Genomic DNA, 18468 nt, shown 5'->3' with positions numbered 1-18468 from the left:
ATTAACTTAGGGAGAATTTATATCTTTATAATGTTGAGTTATCTAAGAATATCTTAGATCTTTCCATTGTTTATATTCTTTTAGCATCTTTTAGGAGTACTTAAAAATTTTCCTTATACAGGTTTTTTAAAAAGTGGCTTTATTGATAAATAATTCACATCTTATAAAATTCACCTTTTAAAGTGTACAGTTTAGTGGTTTTTAGTATATTTGCACCCATCATTACTACCTAATTTCAGAACATTTTCATCACTCTACAAAGAAACCCCATACCCATTAGTAGTCACTTCCCATCCCCTTCTTTTTCTAGCCCTTGGAAACTACTAATCTACTTTCTGTTTCTATGGATTTGCCTCTTCTGAATATTTCATGTAAATGGAATCATATAATTTGTGGCCTTTTGTGACTGATTCTTTCACTAAGTGCATAACATTTTCAAGGTTTATTCATGCTGTACATTGTGTCAGTAATCATCTCTTTATTGCCAAATAATATTTCATTGTGTGTATATTCCATATTTTATTTATCCCTTTGGGTTATTTACACTTTTTGGCTTTATAATAGTGCTATTATGAACATTTGTGTACAGACAGATGTATATTTTAAATTCCTTCATACAAGTTTTATGTATTTCTTGTTAAATTTATTCCCAAGTATTTAATCTTTGTTGCTATTGGGTTTTCCATTATATCCGCCAGGTGTTCATTGACTTTGTGTTGTTCTGTATTGATTTTGTTGCTAATCATAAATTAAATTCACCTATAATTGAACATATTGGTTTTTGTTGGCATTGTTTGGAAGAGAATTCTTTGGAAGAGAATGTGTATTCACGCATTTTGGGGGCAGGTTTCTGCACGTGTTTTAAATCAAACTTATTGATGGTGTTGATGGTCAAATATTATATATTCTTATTTACTTTTGTCTCTTTGGCTCTTCATTACTGAGAGGTGTGTGTTAAAATCGTCTTGTATGATTGTGGATATCTTAGTTTCTCATTGTAAATTTGTCAATTTTTGCCTTAACATGTTTGTAAATTATGTTATGAAATGTATTCATTTATAATACTTGTGTCTTCCTGCATTCAGAACGTTTAACCATTGTATCCTCTGTCACCCCAGCTAGAGTGCTGTGGCGTCAGCCTAGCTCACAACAACGTCAAATTCCCGGGCTCAAGCGATCCTCCTGCCTTAGCCTCCTGAGTAGCTGGGACTACAGGCACGTACCACGATGCCCGGCTAATTTTTTTCTATTTTTATAGAGACAGGGTCTCGCTCTTGCTCAGGCTGGTCTTGAACTGCGGAGGTCAAGTGATCCTCCCACCTTGGCCTCCCAGAGTGCAAGGATTACAGGCGTGAGCCCAGCTAATTATACTTCTTTTTCTGTACTTTTTCTATTCTTCAATCTCGTCTGCTTTTGAGTACTCATATCTTTAGTGGTTGACTTTTTTAGTCAGAATATTTAATTTAACACAGTATTTCCTAAACAACACAAGGCTCTTGGAATTTTTAAATTCTAATCAAGATTCTCCCTTCTTATGTTGTTGCTGTCTAGGCTATATTTCCTCTTGTTTTTCCTCCTTTTTAGTCTTCTAACTTTAGTGAGTACAGCTGTCATACAAACAATGTTTGTTTATATATACTCATATCTTTTTGATTTTTGTGTTCCTCTTTCTTGGATTTGTTTTGAATTTTAAGTGGTTTTTAAATTTTCCTAAAGTACATCCTTTGGAGTTTCTTTATTGAATGTCTGTTGAAGGTCAACTCACTGAAAATGTTTTTACTTCACCCTTGTTGTTGAAAGATCATGTAGAATTCTAGTTTGATGTGACTTTGCCTTAGCACCTTGAGTATATTACTTTACTGTTTTATTTTCACTGTTGTTGAGAAATCTTCTGCAGGCTAATAGTCATTTCCTCTCTGCTTGCTTTTTCCCCCCAATTTTTTCTATTGTGGTAAAATATATATAACATAAAATTTACCATCGTAACCATTTTTAAGTATGTAGTTCAGTGTTAGGAAGTGCAATCCATATTGTTGTGCAACCGTCACTATCATCCATCGCTGGAACTCTTTTCATCTTGTAAAACTGAAACTATGCCAATTAAACAATAGTTCCCCATTCCTCCTTCCCCAAGCCCTGGTTACCACCATTCTACTTTTTGTCTATATGAATTACACGACTCTGGGTGCCTCAAATAAGTGGAGTCATATAATATTTGTCTTTTTTTGCCTGGCCTATTTCACTTAGCATAATGTCCTCAAAGATCATCTATGTTGTAGCAAATATCAGAATTTCATTCCTTTTTAAGGCTGAATAATAATACTCCATTGTATGTATGTGCTACATTTTGATTATTCATCTGTTGATGGACACTTGGGTTGCTTCCACATTTTAACTATTGACAGTAATGCTGCTGTGAATGTGGGTATACAAATATCTGTTTAGACCTTGCTTTCAGTTTTTTGGAGTAGACCCAGAAGTGGAATTGGCTGTGTCATATTTTTAATGTTTTGAGGTACTGCCATACTGTTTTGTGCAGTGGAATTTTACATTCCCACCAGCAGGGCACAATTTCACCCCGTGCTTGCCAACACTTGTTAGTTTCTGTTTTTTTGATAGTAGCCGTACTAATGGGTGTGGGGTGGTATCTCATTGTAGTTTTGATTTGCATATCCCTTATGATTAGTGATGTTGAGCATCTTTCCATGTGCTTGTTGGCTATTTGTATATTTCCTTTAGAGAAATGCCTATTCAAATCCTTTGCCTATTTTTTAATCAGGTTTTAAAAATTGTTGAATTATAGGGTTCTTGTTATATCCTAGATATTTACCCCTTATCAAATAAATGATTTGTAAATATTTTCTCCCATTCTGTGGGTAGCATTTTTACTCTGTTGATCGTGCCTTTTGTTGCACAAAATTTTTGAATTTTCATTAAGTGTGTTTTGTCTGTGTTTTCTTTTGCTGCCTGTGCCTTTGGTATCCTTCTCTGCCTGTTTTTAAGATCTCTTTATTTTAAATGTTTTGCTGTGTCTAGGAGAATTTTTTTTTTAATTGGTGTCATGTGATTTCTGAATCTGAGGATTTTTAGGAGGCACCTTTCCCCCCAGTCTACAGTCTATAGCTAGACAGAGACATTTTCTTACTATTTCTTTGCTGTTGGTTGATTTTTTTCCCCACCCTGGTCATTCCTTTCACTAAGAATGTGTAAAGGTGGTGGGACCCGCCATTCCAACTCTTCACTTCATGTGGTTCCCAAGGCCTTGTCTCCTGTCACTCTAAGGCCATTAAAAGCCAAAAGTCTTTTTTTTTCCCCCCGAGACATAGTCTCACTCTTTTGCCCCGGCTAGAGTGCCATGGCGTCAGCGTAGCTCACGGCAACCTCAAACTCCTGGGCTCAAGCAATCCTCCTGCCTCAGCCTCCCGAGTAGCTGGGACTACAGGCACGTGCCACCGTGCCCGGCTCATTTTTTCTATTTTCAGTTGTTTGGCTAATTTCTTGCTATTTATAGTAAAGACGGGGTCTCGCTCTTGCTCAGGCTAATCTCGAATTCCTGAGCTCAAGCGATCCTTTCCGCCTCGGCCTCCAAGAGTGCTAGGATTACGGGCGTGAACCACCTCACCCTGCCAAAGCCAAAAGTCTTCATTATTCATATTAACAAATTCCTTCAGGGTGGCTGAAAGCTTTATTTATTTATTTATTTTTGTGATTTCAGCATTTGAGAGACTATTTAATTTATCCAACATTTCTAGATGTTTTGTTAAGGTGAGGTTTTCATATTATTTAGTCCACTATGTTGCCAGAAACAAAAATTACATTTCTTTCCTTTTTTTCCCTTTTGGAATTCCTTTTATTTATTTATTTGAGACAGAGTCTCACTCTTTCGCCCTCGGTAGAGTGCAGTGGTATCATCATAGCCCCCTGCAACCTCAAATTCCTGGGCTCAAGCGATCCTCTTGCTTTAGTCTCCCGAGTTGCTGGGATTACAGGTGTGAGCCACCATGCGGGCTAATTTTTCTATTTTTGGTAGAGATGGGGTCTGGCTCTTGCTCAGGCTGTTCTTGAACTCCTGAGCTCAGGCAGTCCTTCTGCCTCTGCCTCAGCCTCCCAGAGTGGTAGGATCACAGGCAGGCTTGAGACACCAGACCCAGCTGGAATTCCTTTTAGTTAGACCTCCTGGATTGAAGAACTCTTCTAAAGTTTTTCTACCTTTTTTTTTTTTTTTAGCTTTTTATTCTACTTTGTGGGAGATTTCCTAACCTTTCTTTGCTTGCTTTCTCCTCCCCCAACCCCATGCTTGTATTCTACTTCCCCTTCCTCCTTCCCTCCTTTCTTTTCTTTTCTTTCTTTCTATTTCTTAATTTGGTGTCTCCTGTTTTGTTACTTTGGCCTCTTTATTTCATGTTAGAGATTTTTCTTAATTGTTTAGTAAACTTCGGCCACCTATTCAGATTAAGTAGTTAAGCAACAAAAAGCTGAGTAAAAAAACTCTGTTCCTAGGAGTTGTTAACTGCAAGTCTTGCCACAGGGTTATTGAGTCATTGCAGATCTCTTCTGTTGGGTCAGTTTCCTGTCTGATTGGCCTGTGTTCTGGAAACTGATTTGGGGAAGAGGGCTGAGGTCCACATGTAAATCTTATTTAATCTCTCCGTGGTATGCTATGGTACACAAACCTTGTGTGTACCTGATTTCTGCATCCTATCTGGTTTAATGTCTTTAGAAGGTAAACCACTTCTATCTTGCTGGGTTACAGAAGGGGCAGTTTCTTGGCAACATGCATTAGGTTTCTGGGTGAAAACTGTTTTTTTATTCTTGTTTTGTTTTGTTTTTCGAGACGGGGTCTCACTCTGTCACCCAGGCTGGGGTGCAGTAGCCTGATCATAGCTCACTGCAGCCTCGAACTCCTGGGCTCAAGCGATCCTATTCCTGCCTCAGCCTCCTGAGTAGCTGTGACTACAGGCATGTGCCACCACATCTGGCTAATTTTTAAATTTTTTGTAGAGACAGAGTCTTGCTGTGTTGCCCAGGCTGATCTTAAACTCCTGTTCTCAAGTGATACTCCTGCTGTGGCCTCCCAAAGTGCTGGGATTACAGGTGTGAGCCACTGTGCCCAGCTGAAAACTGTTTATTATTCAAACTTTCAACGGATCATCTTATTTTCAGCCTCAACTGAGCCTCTTACCTTCATATGGCTTCAATTCTTAAGCCTTTCTGATGTATATAAGAGATGGGGGTGTGTGTGTGTGAGTGATTGATGAGTTTATCCTTTTTTCATCTTTTTGGCATCATTTTACTCTAATTTCAAGAGAGAATGGATGGATATAAGCCTGTGTTCATATTTATCGAGAACCTTATAATACATTTTAATTATATTATTTTCACTTAAAAATAGGATTGTTATAAATTCAGGAATTTCTTCTGTCTTCCTTTACACTAATGTTTATTTCAGTTTCCGAGAGGACAAGAGAGAGACCTAAAGAGAAAAAACAAATTAATAACAAAGAATAAGAGGCTTGGATGTAGGTGTCAGTGAGACAAATGAAGTAACATTGCCATCTTCTGGCTTTAAAAAGAACTTTGTTGTTTCTGTAATTATATCTGGGAACCCCACTAGTAGTAACTTGCATTCTGACTGAGATTTAGTGGTTTTGGTCTTGTTTGGTTGTTCTCTGTCCTATTGTAGAAACTTGCTTTTTTGACATAGAGTTTGATTACAACATAATAATTACAGGTCTTTTCAAGTTCCTTAAGTAAGGATTCTATCTAAAATATTAAAAAAAACTACACCCTGTCTCTGTAGCTCAAATTGTTATTTCTACTTATATTAAGAAAATGGAAATATTGTTTCTATGTGAAGGAAAATATAGAATTTTAAAAATATAAGTTAGTTTGTTGCATAGGTAGTTTGTGTTCATGGTACAAAATACAATGGTATAAAAGGCTATAAGGCATCTTACTATTTCATAGGAATTAATAAAAGAGAAAAGAAAAGTAAAATGTCTTTCTTCCACTCTTTGCCTTTCAGCCAGCCAGTTCCTTTGCCTCAGAGATAGTCTTTTTATACAAATGATAGTGTGAACACATACTTCTCCATAAGTTTCTTTTTCACTAACGGTTTATATTGGAGGTCATTCCATATCAGTACACAGTGAGCTGCCTCATAAACAGTTAGGCTTTTTCTAATCTTTTGCTATAAAATGACACCATAGTGAGCATCCTTACACATATATATGATTTCATATATGTATATATATGTTATTAGAAGACATGGTTCCTATGTATAAGCAAGCTGCTAATTCCTGAGTATTAATTTTGTTATCAGCCCTCTCCAGTTGATTTTCTGGGGCTTCTCTGTAAACAATCATGATCATATGTAACTGATAATTTTACCTCTTGGGTTCTACTGTATGTATTTCTGTCTATCTTTTGTCTAATTGCATTGTCTAGTACTTGTAGAACAATGTTAAATAATAGCAATGAGTGATAATAGTAGACATTTCTTAGTTTTTTCTGTAATGGGATTGCTTCTTTTTTTTTGAGACAGAGTCTCACTCTGTTGCCCGGGCTAGAGTGCCGCGGCGTCAGCCGAGCTCACAGCAACCTCAAACTCCTGGGCTCCAGTGATCCTGCTGCCACTACAGGCACGTGCCACCGTGCCCGGCTAATTTTTTCTATTTTTAGTTGTTTGGCTAATTTCTTTCTATTTTTAGTAGAGACGGGGTCTCGCTCTTGCTCAGGCTGGTCTCGAACTCCTGAGCTCAAGCAATCCTCCCGCCTCGGCCTCCCAGATTGTTAGGATTATAGGCATGAGCCACCGCGCCTGGCGGGGATTGTTTCCTTAGTGACGCTTAATGAAAAATATAGATTCTTGAAAGGACATTTGATAAAATTATATATACATTCTTGAAAAAATATCTCATTAAGTATTCATCATTTTCATTAAGTATTTCATTTTGACATAGTTTTATATAAATGTAATCATATTGTATTATTTTTAAAAATCTATTATTATATTTGCAGGTTTTATCCATGTTGTTGCATGTTCCTGTAATCAATTAATTTTCATTGCTATATAACTGTAGTGGATACTCTGCCCAGATCTCCTCTCCATATCTTAGCACTCATGCTCCACTTGCTCAGCTGAAAGCTCACAGCTGCCTCCCTTATTGGGAATTGCCCTTGGCCGAGGGCACCGTCTTGCCCAAGTTATACTTCTTCCCAGAGATGTTCTATGGCCAGTATCTGTGTGTTGCAGGGATATAAGATCCAAGATAACTTGCCTCCATTTAGGACAATTCTGAAGGGCTCTAGAGCTCCATGTTATATCAAATGAGGTCCCAGTTGCAATGTCATTGGGTCAGTTTCTTCCCTAAGCCCCATTTTACCTTCTTCACTTGTTACAGGTGTATTTCCCCAAAGCACTTCCAAGGAAACTTCCTGCATGCTAGTCTCCCTCTCAGAGTATGTTTCAGAGGAATGAATCTAACACAGTTGGTATTGGAAGTGATCCTAGGTAGCAGACTAAAATGGGATTTTAGAGATGGATCTCTTGCTGGCTGGCTGGCTGGCAATGAGACCCCATCACTGGTGGTAGGTATGGTATAGGTAGCCTGAGTTTGCACTGAATTTATCATTGTGTGGGACCCAAGTGACTAGGTAAAATTTTTATGCACTGTTATTTAAACTGAGGTTTGTTGACCTGGTTATAGAGTTCCAGATTTTCTTGAGCTTAAGATACTCTGGTCTGTACTACTGTATAATGTCTTTTATTCATTTCATTTAAATAAATTAGTTTTTAGTTCCTTGAGATCAGGGATCCCTTATGCTGCCTTCCTATCAAAGTGAGATTTAAAAGAATCCTCACAGTGTACAAATATCTCCAATATTATTCTTTTATCATTAACCAAAGGGTAAGTTGGCAAGATTGAACTTGTTTCCCATCCGTCTTATAGACAGGCAGCTATAACTGATAGGTCTTTTTTTTTTTGCCTTCTTTAGATTGCCTGGGACAGACTAGAACACCAGAAATTTCTAAGATGAGGTCTTTTGCTCATATCTTAATCATATACTACTCCTTGAAAGAGTCTTCCAAACTGTGTAGCCAATCAAGGAGGACCTCTTCTTTGCTCACCTGCTTACAGAAGAACTAGAAGCCGGTTTTGGCAGGCTTAACACCATAGTTGAATAGACCATAAAGGGCTTCACTTTCCCTCTTAACTCTTCTAGTATGATGGCATTTTCATCTTATAGTTCTTAACTCTATAATTTTTACAATTTTCTCTATTACTGATTTAAGTGACTCAGGTTGGAACCTGATTCCCACCCTTTGACTGTGTTAGAGGCTCCTCCTTTCTGCTCCCATAGTGCCCTGTATATCTGTCTAGTGCTGTAGTATTGTAGCATGTTATACTGTGTGTATTTATCTTGTTCATTTGTTTGTGAACTTCTTGAAAGCTAGGACTCCTTTGTATCTCTTGGAATAGAGCACAATGCTAGACATATGATAGTCACTGAATAAATGTTTGTTGAGTAAATAAATGAGCCTGACTCCGCTTGTCACTCCCCACTCCCCTCATTTGCTTGTTGACAATTCTGACTTTTTTTATTCATCCCGTGTGAGTTGTTCCCAAATCTCTCTGGTGAATGTCCATCCCGTAAAGCTGGCACACACGTTCTAGTTATGTTCACTCTCATCATAAACTTTTGCCCTCCCCTGATTCATCTGCCTCTTTCCTTGAGTACCCCGTATCTCCAGATAGCTCTGTCTGAGGAGCTCATGGAAGAATTTCGTTTTGTGTTCTATAATCCAAATAAATTAGTCTGTTATAATCCCAGACCTGTTCTGTTGGTAAAGCAGTCATTGCAACTTTAGAATTCTGATGCCAAAAAGGAGTTTTATGCACAGTGAATAGTAAGTGTCATGGATATATCAACGGTGGCTGTTCACATCACTGCAGCTGCTTGGGTGAGGCTTCGGAAACCTTTTGAAGTGTACTATGCTGCAGTTAGCTAGAAAGCTTTTCCCAGCTGCTTCAGCTGCCATGGTCTCCACCTCTACCCATTTTTCATCTTTTTAGTAAAATATCTTAGAAAGGAAAAAGCTGTGAGCAAAGATGATGTATGTAATAGCAATATAGAGAGCTTCACAAACATGCTAGGTAGTTACAAGATTTTAATCACTTAGGCTGGGCTCATGGACTCACGCCTGTAATCCCAGCACTCTGGGAGACTGAGGAGGAGGATCATTTGAAGTCAGGAGTTCAAGACCAGCCTGAGCAAAAGCGAGACCCCATCTCTACTAAAAATAGAAAAAATTAGCTGGGTGTGGTGGTGTGTGCCTGTAGTCCCAGCTACTGAGGAGGCTGAGGTAGGAGGATTGCTTGAGCCCAGGAATTTGAGGTTGCAGTGAACTAGGATGACACACTGCACTCTAGCTGGGGTGACAGAGGAAGATTCTGTCTCAAAAAAAATTTTTAAAAAAGATTTTAGTCACTTGATTCTATTACTACTTCTTTTTCTTTTTTTTAAGTTTTTAAGTGTATTAATCCTCTTGTGAAAAATCCACATAATGGCTGCAGATAATGTCATTGCAGAATCTTTACTCCTTCGGCTGTTATCCAATCTCCAGCTCACTTTTTGCCAGCACCAACATTGGCTTTTACAGTCCCCTTGAATTTCTTCATTCTGCTCTTGTGTTCCTTTCGCGGCTTTCTTGATGTCTTTTTCTTCTCATACAGGTCATGTCTTGCCATTGCAAGCCTACGTTTGAGTTCAGTTTTCTTTGCATAATCCAAGGAATCATAAATCATGCCAAAGCCAGTTGTCTTGCCACCACCAAAGTGAGTTCTGAATCCAAATACAAAGATGACATCCAGTGTGGTCGTATATATTTTAGCTAATTTTTCCCTAATTTCTGTCTTTGGTACTTTCGCCTTCCCAGGGTGAAGGACATCAATGACTGTTCATTTTCTCTGAAGTAGTCGGTTAGTCATGAACTTCCTAGTCTGGATAGTTACCATGTCATTCATGATCGCGGTTGATCCTCAAACAGCCAGGGAGGAAAATCAATTCTATTACTTCTGAAATAATTTTTACTGATGACTTCGCTGGTAAAGGGCATGTTCATCTAATTTGTGGATTCATGTTTATTCCTAATGAGTGCTTCCTTTGATGGGATGTGAATCATTCATTTTTTCTTGTTCCTGTTAGAATTATTGTGCTTATTTATTAAGAAAATGTAACATTATATTATCAATGTATTTTCCATGGTGATCAAATTCTATATTTAATTTTTTAAGGAATTGCCATCCTATTTTCCACAGTGGTAAAAACTTTTTTGGTGGCCTTGAAACTTGAAGGACAGCTTGACAGGATATATGAATATTATTTTTGGTTTACATTTTCTCCCTTAAGGTTCTTGAAAATGCTTCTCTACTATTGTCTTGCTTTATATGCTGTTTTTGAGAAATCTGATGATAGTCTGATTCCCTTGCCTTTGCAAATTATTTATCTTTTTGCCTGGATGCCCCAAGAGCTTTTTTTCTTTAAAACAGTTTTATAAAGATATGTATCAGAGTTGATCATTCTGGGTCAGCTCAAGTATTAATATCTGGTAGGATCTTTCATTGTATAGATTCAGGTCTTTTATTTCTGGAAAATTTTCTTGGAATGTAATTTTAATATGAATTCTGTTCCATTGTTTCAAATTTTTTCGTTAGGAACACCAATAATACCAATGTTCGACTTCTCTTGCCTATCATCCATTTCAACCAATCTCTCTCTCTTTTTTTTAAATTTAATTATCTTGATTGCTTTCTTGCTTTTTGTTCAAGGTTCTTTATTAAATTTTCATTTAAATCTACTCTCCCTGTGTACCTTATAATTTAATTTTCATTTCTTACATGATTTTGTCCATTTCTTCTATTTCTTTGTATTTCTTTAGTCAACTCTTATTTCATTTCTTTCTGTTTTTGTCCATCTTGTTACTTAATTTTTTATATTTATGATTCAAGGACTTTTTTTTAATATCCTCAAATTCTTGTTCAGTTCAGAGTATTATGTTACAGTTTTTTTTTAACTTCAGCAAAAAAGCTTTTATTTATATTTTCTGATTTTTTATATTACTTTTGTATGCATATGGTCTGCCTTTTTGTTTCTTTCTACACATTTTCTGGACAGAGTTCAGGGTGAGGGCAGGGAGGTGAAAAAGACTCTGTGAGAAAGAGCAAAGGGACACAGGGGACTCTGAGGAGGCACAGACAAAATCAGACCCAGAAAGACAGAGTAAAACAATAAATGCAAAAATACTAACAGAAGTTAGCACTTGATAGTTCACAGACCTTAGTGCATCTAGAAATTCTGGACCCAAAGCAGCAGTCTCCCAGAAACAGTCCTTCTAGGGGAGAATCAAGTGTACAGATACAGAGAAACAGTGGTACGTCTCAGAGACAAGGCAGTGAATGAAAAAAAAGGCAATAAGGGGGAAATTAAGGATCCTGCAGAAACAAAATGGAATCAAGGAACAACTCTTCCTCTGTCCGTTCTTTCTCAGCATCAGCACCCCAAATTCATAAACTGCACAAAAGAGGGCAGACTGGCAGAATAGGCACTCAAACTAGGAAGAGCCCTAAGTGGGCAGTAGGGGTGCGAACTATTTTGTAAGGAGGTAGAGAAGTGACTCAGTTTCCCTGTAACAGAGATAGAAAAGTGACTCAGTTTCTCCTCCCTGAATGGGCCACCATAAGAAAGGGTGGAAATTTACTAGGTGCTCATGGTGGGTGGAGAAAGATTTCTCAGAGTTTAGGATAGAAAGAAGTACAATGTTTATTTTCCCAAGAAAGAAAGAAAGAAAAAGAGAGATAGAGAAGGAGGGAATGGACACAATACACAGAGGAAGGAAGGAAGTGCCAGGGCAGCTGAGAAAGAGCTGTTTGGACTTAAAAGGGTAAAAATGGCTTTTTCCCCCTCTGCTGTAGCAGACTGATAACAGAAGTGGCAAAGTTGTTGCAGGTGTTCTTTATTTTATTTTATTTTTTCTCTTTCTCTGTCAGTCTGACTTTATCAAAGTCCTCGAAATCTGGTTTTAGCAGGAACTGAGACAGAGAGTTGGATCGGGAGTTTGCATCCCTGCTGTCCACTTAGGACTCTTCAAGACTGAGAAAACGGAACTCGTAGAGGTATCAAGTCAGGCCACAGGTGTTGTAATTAAACAAAACGAAGGGGGTAGTTGTGTTGTGAGTTTACCTTTCAAAGGGACAATTATGTGCTGTGAGTTTATTTGACGTATAGGGGTTTTGTTATAATATTTTGAGGATATATTTATTGTGTCTCAAGCCAGGTATATTTGGTAAAGTATAGTAGTTAAGAACATATTTGTTGGTGTGAAATCCTGTGTTCATATTCTGGCACTGCCATTTATACAGTTGGTTAACTAGGTAAATTACTTCAACTGTCTAAAACTATTTTGTCATCTGTAAAATGAAAACAATAATAATATTTACCTGATAGAATTGTGATGCGAATCCTATGATATCATACATGTGAAGCACTTGGGAGGGTGCATAGATATGCTATGCTGATCACCTAAGAAAAAGTTACATACTATTGCTTTCTATGAAAATATCTTCTAATTAATACCATGTGTCAAAAGTTTGAGTGCACAGAGAGAATACCGAAGGAAATGCCAAAAAGTTATTGTAGTTACCTCTGACAGGTGGGATTATGGCTGATATTTATTTTCTTGCTTTATTATTTTGTGTGTTTTCTAAACATTGATTCATGAGCATGTATTTAAAATTGGTAATATCTGCCATTTAAATTTTCTACCTTTCCTACAATTGTAATTTTTAGTACCATCTTTTTTGGCAGTGTTAGAAAGTCTGCAAACCCTGATTCAAGTTATGTTACTGCTTAATTCTGCAAATTCATCTATGATTATTTTTGGTTTTTTTTTTCTGTATATTTTGATTAATATACCATTTAAAAAGCCTTCGTGGCCAGAGAGGCTAAATTGTGATTGGAATGGAAAAGGGCTTGCATTTTGAGACCATCTGTGGGAGTTGCATTGTCTGAAACCGACAAGAGATCATGGCAGATGGTGAGGTCAAAAGATTGACTTTTTGAGCTTGACATAATGTGTTCATGAAGCCGGAAGAAGAAATCCAACTTATTTTTTAACTAACAGAAAAGCTTGGTGACAGGAAGAAGTGTACAGTTGTTGAGTCTGGATAAAACATAATGCATCAGTGCACATGACTGGTTTGTCTCTGAGGATCATCAGTACTGCCAAAGATGTCAACTTCTTGAAACATTTGGTGTCAGGTTTATTTACTTTCTGGACACATTTGAAGGTTTAAGTCATAATGCAAATAATTTTTAGATTAAATACAATGTCCAAGAAAGACAAAAGCTTTAAAAATACTTAGAAATGTATATTTTTTAATTTAAAGGTTATAAAGTATCACTCAAAGCTGACATAGCATATTAATTAATTGAATGAACTCTCGATCACAATCCCATTTGTTTTATAACATTTATCATAATGAAATTTTATTACATTAAAATTACACATGAAGGTTTAGTGATTATAGTCTCTACCAGGCTGTCTCCAGTGCCTACAGTAGTGTCTTGCACATGGTGGCTGTTCAGTATTTGCTGGATGAGTAATGAATGAGTGAAGGAAGTTATTACCTATTCTTAATTTTAGAAGAGCTTTTCTTAACTACAATTAAACATTTTTCTTTTTTTTCTGTTTTAAAATTGGATTTATATTATGGTATTTTTCACTTCTACTACATGTGAATTATGTATTATTTATTTTGGAGGAGGAAGCCTTAATTTGTCATGAGAAATCAGTGAACTGATTTTTTTCCTCTAATATTGATTGAATGCTTAGCTTGGGCTAGGCAGTGTCTTAGTAATTTTATATTTATTAACTCATTTAATTAAGTAGATGTATTATTACTATTTTGTAGTTGAAGAAATGGAGGCACAGAGATGGCAAGGTAAATTTGCTCAAGAAATCTGTGTACTTTGGCTCCATTTCAAACATTTATTATTTAAATTGTTGCAGGGATTGGGGGTGGTCTCACTCTGTTGCCCAAGCTGGAGTGCAGTGACAGCTGCAATCTGGAACTTCTGGGCTCAAGCAATCCTTCTGCCTTAGCCTGAGTAGCTGGGACTATAGGCACGGGTCACCAAGTCCAGCTAAGTTTTTTTTGTTTTCTATAATTTTTTAAAATTTTTTTGGGGATCTCCTGGTGAGGACCAGAGAACCTACTAGACAAATTCTAAAAGAGCTGTAACACTAAGTTTTTTTATTTTTTGTAGAGATGAGGTCTGCTGTGTTGCCTAGGCTGGTCTTGAATTCCTGGCCGCCGGCAATCCTCCCACCTCTGCCTCCCAAAGTGCTAGGATTACAGGCATGAGTCCACATCCTGCCCAAATATTTATTATTTAGGTAACATCTGGAGATTCCAGTTTGTGCTGAGGTCTGGTGAGGAGATGGAAAGGGAATACTAAGCAAAATTGTGCTTTGTTCTGTCAAGCTCATTAATGTGGCTAAATAGCATTTTTACTGGTAGCCTCTTACTATAGTGTGCTGAAATAGTAACACTCTGTTAATTTTTTTTTTTTTTATTTGGGTGAATAACACAGTGCTACTCAATAGCCTAGCCCTTAGGAAATATAATATCATATTGAATACTGAATACAGGATTGAAGCAGATGTGGAGACAAGCAGCTCTGACCATTGCAACCACACTGTAGGCACAAAAAAATAGGGAGAAGGAAAAAAAGGATACCTACTAGCCAAATCTGACAGCCCACTCCAGCACTGCTTATATTGCACTGGCCAGAATTATGTTACCTGTTATATGATCTGGGAGAAAGGCTGAGAATGTAGTATTTTTAGTTGGGTACATTACCACCTTCAATTTCCAAGGAGGAGGAGGAAAATGATATTGAGCAGGCAATAGTATCTGCTGTGGATATATAGAAAGTTTCTAAAATTTAACATGTTCAAACCATCCTTTGGATGGACAAGACTTCATTGTTTTTTGTTATAACTATATTTCAGTAGGTTGTAAGGTAATCTTAAAATGTTTAAAATTGAACTTCTTTGTTTTTAGGAATGTTTAGAGGGAATATGTATAAACTAGAGGGCATTTGGCACATGGACATGGTAGATCTGGTGATTTTCACTTTAACAAATTGTGTATAATTTACTCCTAACATAATTCTGAAACATTCAGTATATCTGTTTTTCAGATGAAGACACAGAAGCTCTAAGAGGTTAAGTTACTTGTTCAAGATCACACAGCTAATAAGTGTCAGAACTGAGACTGAGCCAAAGTCTATGCTCTTTCCACTCTACTGCTTTGCTGCTTTATTTATTAGATGCCTACTTTAAGCAGGACACTTAGAACCAGGTTGTTAATTTATTGATTTTTTTTTTCTATTTCATTAATTTGTGCACTTTGTTTCTTTTCATCTTTCTTTGAGTTCTTACTGTTCTTTTTAAGCCTTTAAATTGGTGGCTTAATGAATAAAAAGAAATAAATCTACTCCTAAATACTAGTTTAGCTGGACTTTAAAAGTTTTATTCTTTTCATTTTATTTAGTTCTAAATATTTTATTTTCTGTTATTTTTATTGTCATTCAGTTCTAAATATTTAAAATTCATGGGGTGTTTAAGTAATAATATTGTTTTATTTTCTAAATATATGACTTTTAACTGTTTTTTAAAAAATAGTTGATTCCTAACTTAATTGCATTATGGTCAGAAACTATAATCTTTATAATATTTCCTCTTTGAAATTTGTTGTTACTTCCTTGGTGATAATATTAATATATATGGACAAATTTTATAAATTTGTGCTTAAAGAGATATGTCATATCTGTTAGTTACAGAGTTCTATGCTGATCTGTTGGATCAAGCTTGGTTGAAATATTAATCTTCAAAATGCAATACTTAACATTTTCGCCTTAAATTCCTAATTTGTATATGTAGATAGTTTGGTGAACGGGATATCAGGAACTTACACTTTATTATTCATCTCATATTTAAATTTATATCACTCAAGAGGACATAAGAAATAGTTGATAGATGTAGAACAAATCTAGTGTAGGGACTTGATTTTCAGATTAGATCATAATAGACATACAGTGGGAAAGCAAAAATCATAGTTGTGGACTGGGCACAGTGGCTCAGTAATCCCAGCACTTTGGGAGGCTAAGGCGGGAGGATTGCTTGAGGCCAGGAGTTCGAGACCAGCCTAGGCAGCATGGCAAGACTCTGTCTCTACAAAATTTGTTTTCTTTATCATTGAAAAAATCACAGCCTCAGTGTTTTATTGAAAGTAAAAGTACCTTGTTTCTCTTCCACAAAATTGTACTTTTAGATTCAAATTCTAGCATGTTAGGCAGTCATTTGAAGCCCTCATTTCTTTGAGCCCCCTTTATATATGATCTTTTCAAAGTTGCTTTATTTTATCCTTCCTCTTGATTGTATTAAAGTTTTGATTTTGAAATAATTTTAAAATAAGAGAAATATTGCAAAAATAGGTCAAAGGACTCCCAAATACCCTTTAACCAGATTCACCTATTGCAGACATTTTGCCATATATGCTTTATTATTTATTTATTTTTGCTGGGAGGTGATTTTGGGGGGGAGCCATTTATGTTTTATTCTTCTCACTTTCTCTATATATTCAGATTGTATATTTTTTGCATCATTTGAGAGTAGGTTGCTGCCATCATACCCCTCAACTCCTAAATAGTATATTTTTTCTAAGAAAAAGGACGCTTAACTTATAGAAAACCCCACAGTTTATTGATCAAAATCAGGAAATGTAATAATGAAGCAATACTATTATCCAGTCTGTAGACCTTATTATCTCTAATTACTCCAATAATGATCTTCACAGCAATTATTTTTTTCTGATCTAATAATGTTCAGACTAGTATCACACATTGAATTTAGTTTCATGTGTTTTTAGTCTTTTTAAATCTGGAGCGTTTCTCAGCCTTCCTTTGCCTTTCATGACACTAATGGTTGAAGAATCCAGGCCATTATTTTGTAGAATGTCTCTCAATTTGGATTTCTCTGATATTTCCTTATGATTATGTAGATTTGCATTTTGGGCAGAAATATATCAGAAGTGATACTGTATCCGTATCAGTACCCTTGAAGAGACACATAATGTTGTTTTGCCCCATTATTGGTAATCATTTGGTAACATAGATCACTTGACTACAGTGATGTATGCCAGGTTTCTTCACTGAAAAAATTTGAATTAATATGTATTTTGTAGGGATTTCAAAACTATGAAAATACCCTGTTTTTCACCATATTTTCATTGACTAGTTTTACCATTTATTGATGATTCTTTCCTTCAGTTATTATGTTGGTTACAAAATGGAAGTTTTACTAACTGTATCATTCATTTATTAGTTAGCATTCTGCTGCAAAGAACAGCATTGCCTTCTCCCTTGTTAGCCCCAGTAATCCTAGATTATTATTTTAGTCAATGGGTCGTCTGTTACTGTCATATACTTTGGTGGTCATTTGTCCCAAATTGTCCAGTTGTAGGCCCTTTAAGCTGGCTCCTGTGTACTTGTGACATGTCATTTTTTGAGCCCTTCCTTACTTTAAGCACAGTAAGATGTTCTAGGTTTATCTTGGATTACATTTGCTGCCCTGCCCTGGAATCAGCCATTTCTGGAAGCCCTGATGTTTCCTTCAGTGGATTATCTAAAGCAACATAGTTTAATACTATTTCAAAGCCCAGGCTCCGTCACTTGTGAGCTGAGTTGACTTGGTTAAATTACTTAATCTCTCTAAGCCTCAATTTTTAGCTGGAAAATGGAGATTAAAATGGTACATAGTTTTGTTATGAGGATTAATTTAGACAATTCACTTATAAAACAATGCATGTCACATAGTAAATATGATATAAAAGTTGCCTATTATTATTACATTACTATTCCCTCTTTTTCCCTTTAACAGGATGTTCTTTTAAAGAATTATTGAAGACGAAGTTTTTTTTGTTTTTGCTTTTTGTTTCTTTTTTAATGGCTTTACAGAATCTTAAACAGAATACAGTTTGACATGACGGCAAAAAATGTAAGTATTTGTAAATTTTCTTTTAAATGTAAGTATTTTTTTAAAGTGAGCTGTGTTCTCTCTTGTATATTTTCTCACCATTCTGGTTAAACAAATTTAATTTACTGGTGTGGATTTTGTAATTATTTTTGTTTATGTGGAGTATGAAATAATAACTTTAATGCTATTGAATACAGTACTCTAATGGGCATGGCAGCATTCTTATAAATTGGTACCAAGTTGATCCTTCTCAACAGCTGCAAAATTATATCTCCAGAAAGTTTCCCCCTCCTCTTCTCTTTGGATACTGTAATAAATTTATTTTGATACTTGCTGGAAGGTTACTTGACATTATTGAGCAAATC

General features: G+C 36.2%; 1 pseudogene; it reads right to left on the bottom strand.

Moving 5' to 3' along the window:
• Positions 1-9580: 9580 nt before the first annotated feature.
• Positions 9581-10028, bottom strand: LOC105812881 (annotated as a pseudogene).
• Between the last annotated feature and the right edge of the window lie 8440 nt (positions 10029-18468).

This window comes from Propithecus coquereli, unplaced genomic scaffold (assembly GCF_000956105.1).
Source record: "Propithecus coquereli isolate 6110/MARCELLA unplaced genomic scaffold, Pcoq_1.0 Scaffold268, whole genome shotgun sequence".
Taxonomy (NCBI): domain Eukaryota; kingdom Metazoa; phylum Chordata; class Mammalia; order Primates; family Indriidae; genus Propithecus; species Propithecus coquereli.
This window is presented reverse-complemented; position numbering and strand designations above follow the sequence as displayed.